At 44.5% G+C, this 12,008-nt stretch overlaps 1 protein-coding gene across 3 annotated transcripts in view; it reads left to right on the forward strand.

Moving 5' to 3' along the window:
* The first annotated feature begins 11,783 nt into the window (after positions 1-11,783).
* Positions 11,784-12,008, forward strand: part of mtm1 (myotubularin 1) — a 50,597-nt gene continuing 50,372 nt past the window's right edge. Inside the window, exon 1 of one of the 3 annotated variants that reach the window (XM_047386122.1) lies at positions 11,784-11,900. The gene's annotated coding sequence lies outside the window, so the exon portion shown is untranslated. The remainder of the gene's footprint in view (positions 11,901-12,008) is intronic. The other 2 variants (XM_047386120.1, XM_047386123.1) reach the window with 2 other exon arrangements.

A 12,008-nucleotide genomic window follows, 5' to 3' on the forward strand; every position in this document is an offset into this window, starting at 1 on the left:
GCAGCATTCACTCCTCCTGGATGAACATGTAGCGACAGCGGAGAAGAAAAACTCCCTTTTAACAGGAAGAAACCTCCAGCAGAACCAGGCTCAGTGTGAGCGGCCATCTGCCACGACCCACTGGAGGTTTGAGAGAACAGAGCAGAGACAAAGAGAACACAGAAGCACTGATCCAGGAGTACTTTCTACGGGAAGGGAAAGTAAATATTAATGTATGTAGCTCCTCGTTTCATCTAGAAAGAAAGAACAGATAAACTCTGAGCCAGTTTTCAAAGTCAGAGTCTGAAAGAGAGCAGATATAAGTAGTTACAGTAAAAGCTCAGTCAATTGCTATTTCTAGGAGAGAGAAAGGATTAAACACTGAAAGACAGGGCCATGTGGATCATCTGTAGAAGGTGAGCATTAAGTTGTTGCCAGCAGAAGCTTGGACGATGCCCCCCTCCAGAAAGGTATCACAGGTAGACACAGAGTCAGGCCAGGTGTAGCTTCCAGCAAGAGAAATTCCACATGGCAGACAATGATGAAGCAGTCTCTTACTGCTAATGAAAAACACTTGGTTACCTGATCATCCTTATTGTGACCCACTCTGTTGAAATAGCTGTTTCTGCAATTTGCTGGTGTTACAAGTGGCATTTCCAGCAACCTTTTGCAAGGGACCAGTCACAGTCCAGGCCCCAATCTGACTGGAAAACTCTAACAGGATCTACACAGAGTTGTGTGTTAACCTCAATGAACTGACGCCACATTGGAAAGAAGTGTAAGAAAAAAATCCCCCACAACAATGTGGGAGTCTGATAAATTCATACAGAAACAAAGACTGAGAGTTATTCTTTTACAAAATGGTGGATCTTGCGTAGACTTACTGTTTAACTCACAGCTTTTCTATACTGGCTTTGGTTTTTGGTACTAAATACTTACTGTGGGTAATCTGTTGTGTATGCTTGTTTAGATTTAAATAACAGCAGCAACTTGTAAATTTCAGCCTGATATGGGAGTACTAAAGAAGGGGGTACCTTGAGCACTTTGAACTGTCTTGTTACTCAAATGTCCATTTAAAATAAACTTGCCTTGCCTTTACCGTCACCATTACTCCATGACTCCTATTACTAATTTAGATTTAGTCAGTCAGTCATTTTCTACCGCTTCTTCCATTGTGGGTCGTGGGGAAGCTGGTGCCTAGCTCCAGCAGTCTATGGGCAGGAGGTGGCGGTACACCCTGGACAGGTTGCCAGTCCATGCCCAGAATTATGCCCAATCATGCCCTGTTTTATTTCAGGCTGGGTCTTATTGCCTAGTACAATAAAAGATGTGTTTCAAAATGCATGGGTCTTCATATTGAAAGTAAGCATTTGTACGATACAACATGAAAAATTGCATAGCCTAACATCTGAACTAAACAGGTTAATATTTACTTGTAAAAACAACTCTCACCACAGAAACAGACTTATAAAGACTCTGAAAATGAACTTACCTCAGTTTGATGTGCCCTAGAGAATGGCAGAAATAAAGACTGACTGAAAAACCCAGGTCAATGTGGAGCGCTTACTCTGATTGGTGGTTGCCTGTGTCGCTGTGACAACACCTCCCCCCCCTCCCACACACACACACACACACACACACACACACACATATATGTCTCCCTCCATCTCACAGCTGTTTTGTGATGCAAACAGTGCACAACGGGGGTATTCCTGAACTCTGAGTATATTAACCCTCATTTCAGGGGATGTCTAGGTTTTCTGCTCCATAAAGAGAACTTAGTCTAACCCTGATTATATTCCCTCAGAAACAGACTGTTAAATTAACCTGCTGCAATCCGGCAGCTGCAGCTTATTCAAACTGCTGCTGCCAGAGTCCTAACCAACACACATTGGCTCCCTGTTTGTCAAATAACAGATTTAAAAATTCTGCTATTAGTCTACAAAGCACTAAATCAGACACTCAAAAGAAACCAGTACTAAGAGGAGTATAGGAATGATGATACCAGCAGCAAGGGAATCACTGATATATATTTTTTCATAGTCTCATTCAGCATCTGAATCCACTAAAGCTTACAAGTGTAAAGTATCTTGTGAAAGACATAAGGTGACAGGAAGCAGAAAAAGGTGGATTTTTCTTGACTTGCTCCTCCTGCTAGTACCTCCTTTTCTACTGGCGGGGTCTCTCTTTTGGTCTTAGTGAGCTAGAAGCAATGTCATGACCTTGGGTCGCACAAGTGAGGCTTTTTTTTGGCTTCCATACATCTGTGGCATTCTTGAGGAGTTAGACATGTTTAACCAATCTGAATAGGTTCCAACACATCTCCATTTGTTCGGGAGACAATGGGGGACGCCTTCTGGGATTAAGCGATTGTTGATTGGGGAACAGCACTCCGTATGTATAAGTTATATCTTTATTTTTTCAAAGTTACATGCTTTGAGATGGTTGTCAATATGGGTGAGGGATGTAAATTCCTCCAAATCTTTTGGTTCATGTAGGCAAGCAAGTTCGTCTTGTCTTCTTTAGCATTTTTCCACCTAAGGAACTCTCGCTCTTGAACTGGTTCAGTTTGTGTGCCTTTGCAATGTTCCTTTTAATGCAAAAAGAGAGCATCCATAAACTACATGTAATACAGAAAAGGAGGCAGCAACTCCATGCAAGAATAATATGTACATTGTTTTTCTTTTCGGCATCCCCAAATGTAACGGAAACAAGTGGTCATACAATGCATGTTTTGTGTGTTTTCGCATGCTTGCAAAAACACACTAAAATGTGTAAATGTTTACACGGTATGTTCTCCGTCTTTGCAGCCGTACTTGTTATTTTTATTGTCTGCAGCCTCGACCCACCCACGGGTGACATCACAGTTCCAGCACAAGATCTAAGTATTCTGCAATGCCTGAGTTGAACCAGAGTTCAGGAACCGGAACCTCTTTTCGTCTGTGGAAGAACGTGTCACGGGTTTGAAAACACACTCGGGAACCAGAACGGGCTCTGATGAATGAAAAAGGGAACTTGTAACTCAATATGGGAGCCTAATTTAAGAGCTTGGATGCTCCAGCCAAATTCTGCCAGATACAAACAGTTTCTTTGTTTCAAATTCCATAGCTTCTTATCCATTTCTACTTCTAGATAATCAAATGTGTTTTTTAATGCGTTTATGAAGTCATCAAAAGTAATAGGGTTGTTAAAATCAATACTTAGTACAAAAGTACAATTAATAATAATAATAAATAAGAATTCTTGAAGGATACTCATTTACATCAAAATCGATGGCAAATTGCGCTCCCCAAGTAGAAACACAATTGTTTAGAGGTATATTTCCTCTTAAGCAAATAAGCAGGAAAAGCTGGACCTCCAGTAATGCCATGTTATCCATTTCCTTTTAACACCATGTTGCTGGCAGCAGCATAGTAGCCAGGCTTTGTCCATTTAGTGTAATATCCTAACAAAACAACTGAAAAACACAGCGATTTTTGTCAGAAACAAAGTGGCATCATCTGTCAGAAGCAAATGCCAAAACAAACAGGACCAAATTAAGGACAAAGGTGAAACTGGAAACATTGATGCAAACGGCCTCAAGGAGCAGCAGATGCTAACATGAATGATTCAGAGACTAAAATAATGGCAGAGCTAAAAAAAACCTAGAGCAGGGGTCCCCAAACCCGACTCCGATCCAAATCCTGACCCAGAGAGTGATTTGTCCGGACCACAAAACATTTTCTTATTTACTATGTAGATATAGACATTTTATTCCTGCCGGCTGCCACGTCTGACTGATGAACAGGCACGACAGGCATCAATGTCGGTCAAGTGGGTCTGGTCCACACTCCAAGCCAGCTGATGGCGGAAATGCAGTTCGGCTTATAAAGAGTGGAGATCTAAACAGACATTATGAAACCAAACAAAAGAATTTCAACCAAAGCTATCTGCCTGGTTTTGATTTTAGGTCAAGGAGAAAAAATGAACTGAGGGGACAATATGAGCGCGCTACACAGCTGATTTCACAGTCTCTTACAACACGGCAGCGAGCATACCAGTGTTCACTGTGATTACAGTGGATTTTAGACACAAAAAGGCTTTCACTGACTAGGAAATCATCAAAGGGTGCATGGAAGCTGTGGCAGAAAGACTTTTAGATGGAAAAGGAGGACAAAAACTTAAGGAAAAGGTCAAGCAAATTGCCCTGCCTGCCACAGGCACAACAAGAAGAGCAGAACTGTCATACGAAGACGTACAGACCCAGCTCGACTATGCCATTCAAAGTGCTTTTAATATTGGTACTTAAACTGGATTGCACTTTTCTGTTCAGCAGATGATTTGATATGAAAAATTGATCAGTAGTTTAAAAAAAATATATAGTGTTAATTAAATGTTAAATAAAAATGAAATAAATTATTTTTGTCGGTTGAATTAAAATGTTCAGACCTCAACGTGTCTGGATGATAGAGGTAGTGGACTTCCTGCTATTTTATTTCAGGACCTCTGATCTAGAGGGCCACAATCAAACCAAGCTTTTCCTGATAAGTGAACATAGTGAAGACACTAGAAAGCAGGACAACACAGATAGAGGGCCTATTTGTGGCAGTGAATATGCCGTGAGGCGCCATGAACGGGCGCTTTGGTACCTGCTCCACAGAGAAATGGCCCTGACTGCCAAATCCAATAATAAGCAAAACAGACTGAGGCAAAACAATTTAAAAATATATAGTGCATGATGCATTTGTTTAGGAAGGATTTTATTTTATTTTATACATTTGGTTCAGCAAGTGTTTCCTACATTCTGAGCTGCAACGCATGGCTCTACGAGAGGGAGAAAAGAAGCATTAACAGTGTGTGTGATTCTTCATGGAGGACACCATCCTCCGCCCAGGACTGGTTGAGTCAGGTTTGAAAACTAGTTCCTAAATTGGACTAATTAATCTAGTCGGGTATGTGATGTTTTTTTTAATCTGTTATATGTTAAGTTGTACTAATTCACTTTATCTTGAGGGTAACTGTGGGACAATTTTCTGTTAAGTATGATACTGTTTTGAAATACATACATGTAAACTCAACCAGGGTTAAAACAAAGTTTGAACAACAAAAAAGAGTATGGATATTTCCATTTGTGTTACCTATTAGGTTAAAGGGTGGTGTTGCCTAATTAAAAGAAAAAAAGTTCTACTCCGAGCCCCTCCCAGATGGTCGAGCTCCTCACCCTATCTCTAAGGGAGTGCCCGGCCACCCTACGGAGGAAGCTCATTTCAGCTGCTTGTATCCGGGATCTCGTTCTTTCAGTCATGACCCAAAATTCATGGCCATAGGTGGGGGTAGGAACGTAGACCGACCGGTAAATCGAGAGCTTTGCTTTTCAGCTCAGCTCTCTCTTCACCACAACGGACCGGCACAGCACCCCATTACTGCGGCAGCCGCACCGATCTGTCAATCTCCCGCTCCACTCTTCCCTCACTCATGAACAAGACCCCGAGATACTTGAACTCCTCCACTTGAGGCAGGAACTCCCCTCCAACCTGAAGAGGACAAGCCACCCTTTTTCGGTCGAGAACCATGGCCTCGGACTTAGAGGAGCTGATCTTCATCCCAGCCGCTTCACACTTGGCTGCGAAACGCCGCAGCGCATGCTGTAGGTCTTGGCTAGAGGGGGCCAGCAGGACCACGTCATCTGCAAAAAGAAGAGACGAAACTGGTCTCCACTGGTCCCAAAACCAGACCCCCTCTGCCCCTGGGCTGTGCCTAGAAATCCTGTACATAAAGGTTGTGAACAGGACCGGTGACAAAGGGCAGCCCTGCCGGAGTCCAACATGCACCAGGAACAGGTTCGACTTAGTGCCGGCAATGCGGACCAAACTCCTGCTCCGCTTGTACAGAGACCGGATGGCCCCTAATAAAGGGCCCCCAACTCCGTACACCTGGAGAAGCCCCCGCAGGGCACCACGAGGGACATAGTCGAATGCCTTCTCCAGGTCCACAAAACACATGTGGACCGGTTGGGCAAACTCCCATGAACCCTCGAGTACCCTGTTGAGGGTATAGAGCTGGTCCAGTGTTCCACGGCCGGGACGAAAACCACACTGCTCCTCCTGAAGCCGGGGTTCGACTATTGGCCGGACTCTCCTCTCCAATACCCTGGCGGAGGCTGAGGAGTGTGATCCCACTGTAGTTGGAACACACCCTCCAGTGTCCGATAGGACTCCTTCTTCAACTTGACAGCGTCCCGTACTGCCGGTGTCCACCACCGGGTTTGGGGATTGCCCCCGCAACAAGCACCGCAGACCTTACGGCTGCAGCTACAGGCAGCAGCATCGACAATAGAAACGGAGAACATGGTCCACTCGGAATTTATGTCTCCAACATCCCCCAGAATCTGGTCAAAGCTCTCCTGGAGGTGGGAGTTGAATACATCCCAGGCCGAGGGCTCTGCTAGATGTTGCCAGCAGACCCTCACTATATGATTGGAGCTGCCAAGTCTGTCCAGCTTTTTCCTCTTCCAGCAGATCTAACTCACCACCAGGTGGTGATCAGTGGACAGCTCGGCCCCTGTCTTCACCCGGGTGTCCAAAACATGCAGCAGAAGGTCTGACGACACGACAACAAAGTCGATCATCGACCTCCTGCCTAGGTGTCCTGGTGCCAAGTGCACTGATGGACACCCTTATGCTTGAACATAACTAGCACAGAAGTCCAATAACGAAACATCACTCAGATTCAGAAAAGAGGTGATAGTGGGCAGCCTCACTGGCAGGCTAGTGTAAAGCTTTTGAACCGGAGGGAGTTGGTGACCATGCTAGCTGCAGGACTACTGTATAATAATTGAACCCATGCAATGAATTTCGGCAAAAACCAAAATTGTTAAGAACCAAGTATAAGTAACCCCATTGGACCTGATCGAAGGCCTTCTCAGGGTCCAAACACTTCTTCTTAAATGATTGGGGCATCAACAGCAATCTTAGATACATTATCAGTTGAAGGGAAGTTCATATTTTAAAGGCATTTTCCATGGGGGAGTTTTCAGAGGGGGCTTCCGACCTGTAAAAACTGGCATAAAATTGGGCAAATGTTGGGGTCTGGGAGACTCTGTCTCCTCTGCTGGCTGCTGTTTCCTTTGGGTTCCTCTAGGTGGTGCCAGAGCATGGTCTCTGAGGGTGAGACAGGCGTTCCTCATCAAGCCTCATCATAATAGGAGCCTGCTGTCAGCACTTCAGCGCCTGAGGGTTAACCTGCAGTTGTAAACTCAAGCCCACTGAAACCTTTGACTACTTTCCCTAGAAAGAATCTTACCTTGTTCGTGCTCCTCCCCAGGTTGCATAGTTCACTGGATTCCACTCCAGTTCTCCTTGTGGTTCTAAGCCTCCTACGATGATTCAGAGACCCTTTTGGACAAGATCCCAGCTGACAGCATTCTGGCTCCTCTCTCAAGATACTGGTAAATGAACCCTGCTCACCCTCTACCGTGCTCACCACCCTGCATGGTTCTGGTCTTCCTTCTGGAACTCACTTATCTTCAGCAAGCAGCTTGTAAATCCTGGATCAAGTTCACCACTCAAGGACAAACTCTCCACTCCCAGACCCACCTCATTCTCCCCCCTGGCGGTTCATCTACTCAACAACTGTAAGCATAAAATTTCTTCAATATCATCAAATATCTCAACTCCATTCTAACCTCCCTGGGGTCCTTCCTGCACAGTTGAAGTGTTCCTGGTTCCAGATTTCAACAAAAGTTATTCTTTACAATAAAACATCTTAAATATTTCTTTGTTTCCTGAGTGTGTTCGGCAGGTGGGTCAAAGCAGCTGCTAAAACGATGACAGCAAAGGTGTTATTAGTCTCACCTGGGCTGGTTTTTATTGTGTTAGACATATTAATGATTTGGGTGATGAGTCCGGATTGATGTTTTAATTGCATTGCCAACAGTCAGCTGGCTCTGTCCCCATTTTCATAATGCACGGTTTTTGTGTGTCTTAATAAGCACTCAGCTATTTTTGTGGAAATTATATCAAAGTCAATTTGTAATTTCAGTCTTTCTGTTTGGAGTCTGGGATTATGAGAGATTGGGTGTTTGTCAATTTCGCCTATTGTATCCACTAGTTCCTGTTTTTGTTTATTTTGTTTGTATATTCTTGAGCTATAGGAAATCATTTTACCACTGATTACTGCTTTAAAAGTCTCCCACAGAAGCAAGGGTGATATGGAGTCTGATTTATTAGATTGGATAAAAAATGATTTTATTTTTATTTTTTGGGAATAATTCCAAATATCAAAATAGAAGAGCATGGTCTCAGATGACAATTGCTGAGGGTTCACATGATTTAACTAATGGTACTAATAATTTGTCTAAATAAAAGTAGTCAATACGCAAATGTGACTGATGTACCTGGAAAAAGAAAAAATTCTTTTGTTTCTGGATAAAGGAAGCACCAAACATCTTTGCAACCAATTTGATCTGTTAGAGTGATGGGAGTTTTAGCCATCTTAGACCTAGATACATTTTAGGAAGGGATTTGTCAAGGAATTAGTAAATTACTAAATTCAAGCCCCCCAAAAAATAAGATGATGTGAGTCCAAGCACAGAATTAAGGATAGAATAGAGTAGCCATGAAGGCAGGATAGTCCCAATAAGGCACATAAACACTTGATGATTATTAACACAATTCAAATAACAGGGGTTTGAATAAGCCTTCCAACAACAATGATATGCCACCTATTTGAGTCTGATTTTGTCTGTTTCAAAAGGAATGAGGGAGAGAAAACTTAAGCCAGATCTCTTAACAGGGCCACTGAGTCCTTTCACATTCCAACTTACAAAGAGAGTAGACCCCAGCCCTCCTATCAAACAGAAACAGCCATTTAACATCATGAACTAAGAGTTCGGAATAGAGTAATGTAAGATAAAAATACATCAGACAGGTTAAACAAGCAACTTAAAACCGTTTTGTTGCTGTTTACGGACTGCACTTTTGAGAAATAAGAAAAAGAAATGTCCACTAAAAAGCAATAAAAAATTAAACCAAATACAACCCCCTCACTCAGAAATACTATAACACCTGCCCAGAGGCGCATGAACTTTATGATCAACTCCTAAACTCACCTAGTAGAAAAAAACCAACAACCAGATGAGTAAGCATGAAATCACCGAGGTAACAACAATCACTTGTAATGCAGTTGCTTCCCTCTAGGTTAATGAGTTACACCTACACATATAGGGTTGCCAACAGTATCAACAAAATGAAACCAAAATGTTCGAAGGGTTTTTATTATTGTATTGTTTATCTTTCAAATGAATGTCCAATTGTCACTAAATAAAAATTTGAAGAAACCATTAAATCATCCGGTGATATCACTTACTTTTGTTATCACAGTAAAAGCTTTCTGCCTCACCTGAGTCAAGCGCACGCGTCTGTACATTGATAGTGACCTGTAGGTGTGCTGGACACAGGACACCAAAGGCTATGCAATCTTTGTAAAGCAGGGCTTTTACTTTGTTGAAGCTGGCCCATTTCTTGGCGATCGTGGTGCTGAAGTCTTCGAGGATCCTGATGGGATGTCCGCAAAAAGTTCGGTCGGACAACACCACAGTTGTCTTTCATATAAATTATCAAGGGGTCCAGGTCTCTAAGACTGCTGTCCCTGACCTGCCGGCTCCTGGTCTGGGCAGTGCCACGCCTTGACACTCTAAGGGCGGCCTATATTCCGAGTCCGCAGATGTGCAAGCGGACTTTCTGTTTTGGCAGGTGCTGCTTCCAGGGGAATGGCGGCCTCACCCAGAGGTGGTGAATCGCATTTGGGTGACCTTCAGCAGACCAAAGTTGGACCTGTTTGCGTCCAGGGATGTGGTTCAGTGTCCCCTCTGGTTCTCCCTGACAGATAGTGTCGGACAATGCCGGTCTGCGACACACTTGCGTACAATTGGCCCTAGACCCTTCTCTGTGCCTTTCCCCCATTCACCCTGATCTTCCAGATGCTCCTGAGGGTTCTCCAGGAGGGGCACAGGCTTCTGTTGTTATCCTTGTTTCGGTTGGAGAGGACCTAGTTTGCGCTGCTGTGCAGGATCTGCTCCGGCTCGGTGATGCACCTCTCCTTCAGGAGGGATCTCCTCTCCAGGCTGGGGGGCCGGATTCTCCACCCCAAACCGAGCCGCTTGCAGCTCTAGTTTTGGCCTCTACAGGGGCAGGCTCTCCCTTCTCCCACTATGGGGCAGTGTGGGCCAAACCATGACTGGCGTCGGGTTCAGTGGTTGCTCTGTTGCCCAGCATAGGGATGTCACGCTGTTCCTGAGGGTTGCCAAGTGCTTGTGTCCACCCAGGCGCCCTGTGGTCCCTGCGTGGGATCTGTCACTGGTGCTTGCAGCCCTTTAGTCTTCCCCATTTGAGCCCATTACGGGGATGGATCTCAAGTGGCTCTTCCTGATGACCGCCTTCCTGTTGGTCACGGCTTCTGCAAGACAGGTAGAAGAATTGGATGCTCTGTCTGTTTCTAAGCCATGTTGTCAGTGGAACCTTGATGGCTCCAGTGTTACACTGTGGACTAATGCCTCCTTTATTCCGAAAGTGTCTGCAGTGGCTGGCAGCGTACTGCCGCTCCAGCTTTCCATTTTCAATCCTGGGACCCCCTCTGAGCCTTCTTGCCCTGTCCGCGTGCTTGAGGCGTATGTCCGCTCCACAACAAGGCATTGTTAGGCGACTGTGGCTCAGTAGGAAGAGTAGTCGTCTTGCAATCAGAAGGTTGTGGGTTTGCCTCCTCCTGCCATATGTCAATGTGACCCTGGGCAAGGCACTTAACCTCAAGTTGCCTACTGATCTGCGTATCGGTGTATGAATATGTGAGCGTTAGTGAGTGCGATTGGGTGAATGTGGCTCTAGTGTAAAGCGCTTTGAGTGGTCTGTATGATGGAAAAGTGCTATATAAGTTCAGTCCATTTACCATTTAACAACCATTCAGCAGACAGACAGCTTCTTTGTCTGCTATTCTGGCTCTCAGAAAGGTCAGGCCCTTTCTAAGCAACAGCTGGCACATTGGATTGTGGAGGTGATCCTTGTGGCTTACTCGGTCCATACGAGGTGGTGTGCGGTGCCACTCCACAAGAAGAAGAAGAATTAAATCATAAAGATATACACAAAAGCTTTTAAATGTTGCTGAAAACTAAGTTTAAACAAGGATCTGAAACAGATCAAATATCAAATATTGAAAAATAAGCTTACACATCCACATACTGTAGGTAAAAAAAAAAAAAAAAAACACTGCTCCATAACACCCCTCCATTCCTTCCACGTGCAGGATGGGTCCAACCCGGGGGTGGGGGGTGTTGTTAGGGTGCCAGGAAGGTCCACAATCATTACTCCCCTGACAAAATGGCCACAGAAACAATACAGCTCTAACACTATAGATATCAATGGTGTTGAAACAGGTCTCTCTGTTTGTCTCCATGGGTGGTTCTAGACATAGGCCAACAGGGGATAGAACTGGTCCTGATCCTTAGTTTTAACGGTATTGAGATAGGGTCAGAGTTTTAATCTGCTAGATCAGAGCCCTGCAATGTGCTGCTCAAGAGATGCAAGTGGCTGACTAAATATATTAAACGATGAAATATTGTGGGGGTTTTTTGTTTCATTTTTTTTGCTCTGTGTCCCCATGAAAAAAGACTGCCCCCACCCTGCCGCCCTAGTACATTTGGTCTAGAACCGCCACAGTTTGTTTTCTATCATATCACACATGCGGCGTGGTTGCATTGCACTTGAGGTGAGGCGGGGCGCGCCAGCAGACATCTCTTCTCTGCGCCGTCAAGTGCGCCGGTGTTGTAATGGAGGAGAGCCCGAATCAGCCAATCCGAGCTGTGGCAGCTCGCACGTGACCCAGAGTGAGTTGGTGCTGTGGCTGGAAGGGAACACATCGACATTTACCCATAAAACAATTGCAGTTTTCAGGTACGTAAAGACGTTTGAGTTCCCCTACGTCATGTTAGACCAGAGAAAGTTTTATGAGGAGAGCTTTGATATTTGTTTTTCTGAACTGAAAGCGAGAAAAACGTTTTA

The sequence above is a fragment of the Girardinichthys multiradiatus genome, chromosome 14 (genome assembly GCF_021462225.1).
Source record: "Girardinichthys multiradiatus isolate DD_20200921_A chromosome 14, DD_fGirMul_XY1, whole genome shotgun sequence".
Classification (NCBI taxonomy): Eukaryota; Metazoa; Chordata; class Actinopteri; order Cyprinodontiformes; family Goodeidae; genus Girardinichthys; species Girardinichthys multiradiatus.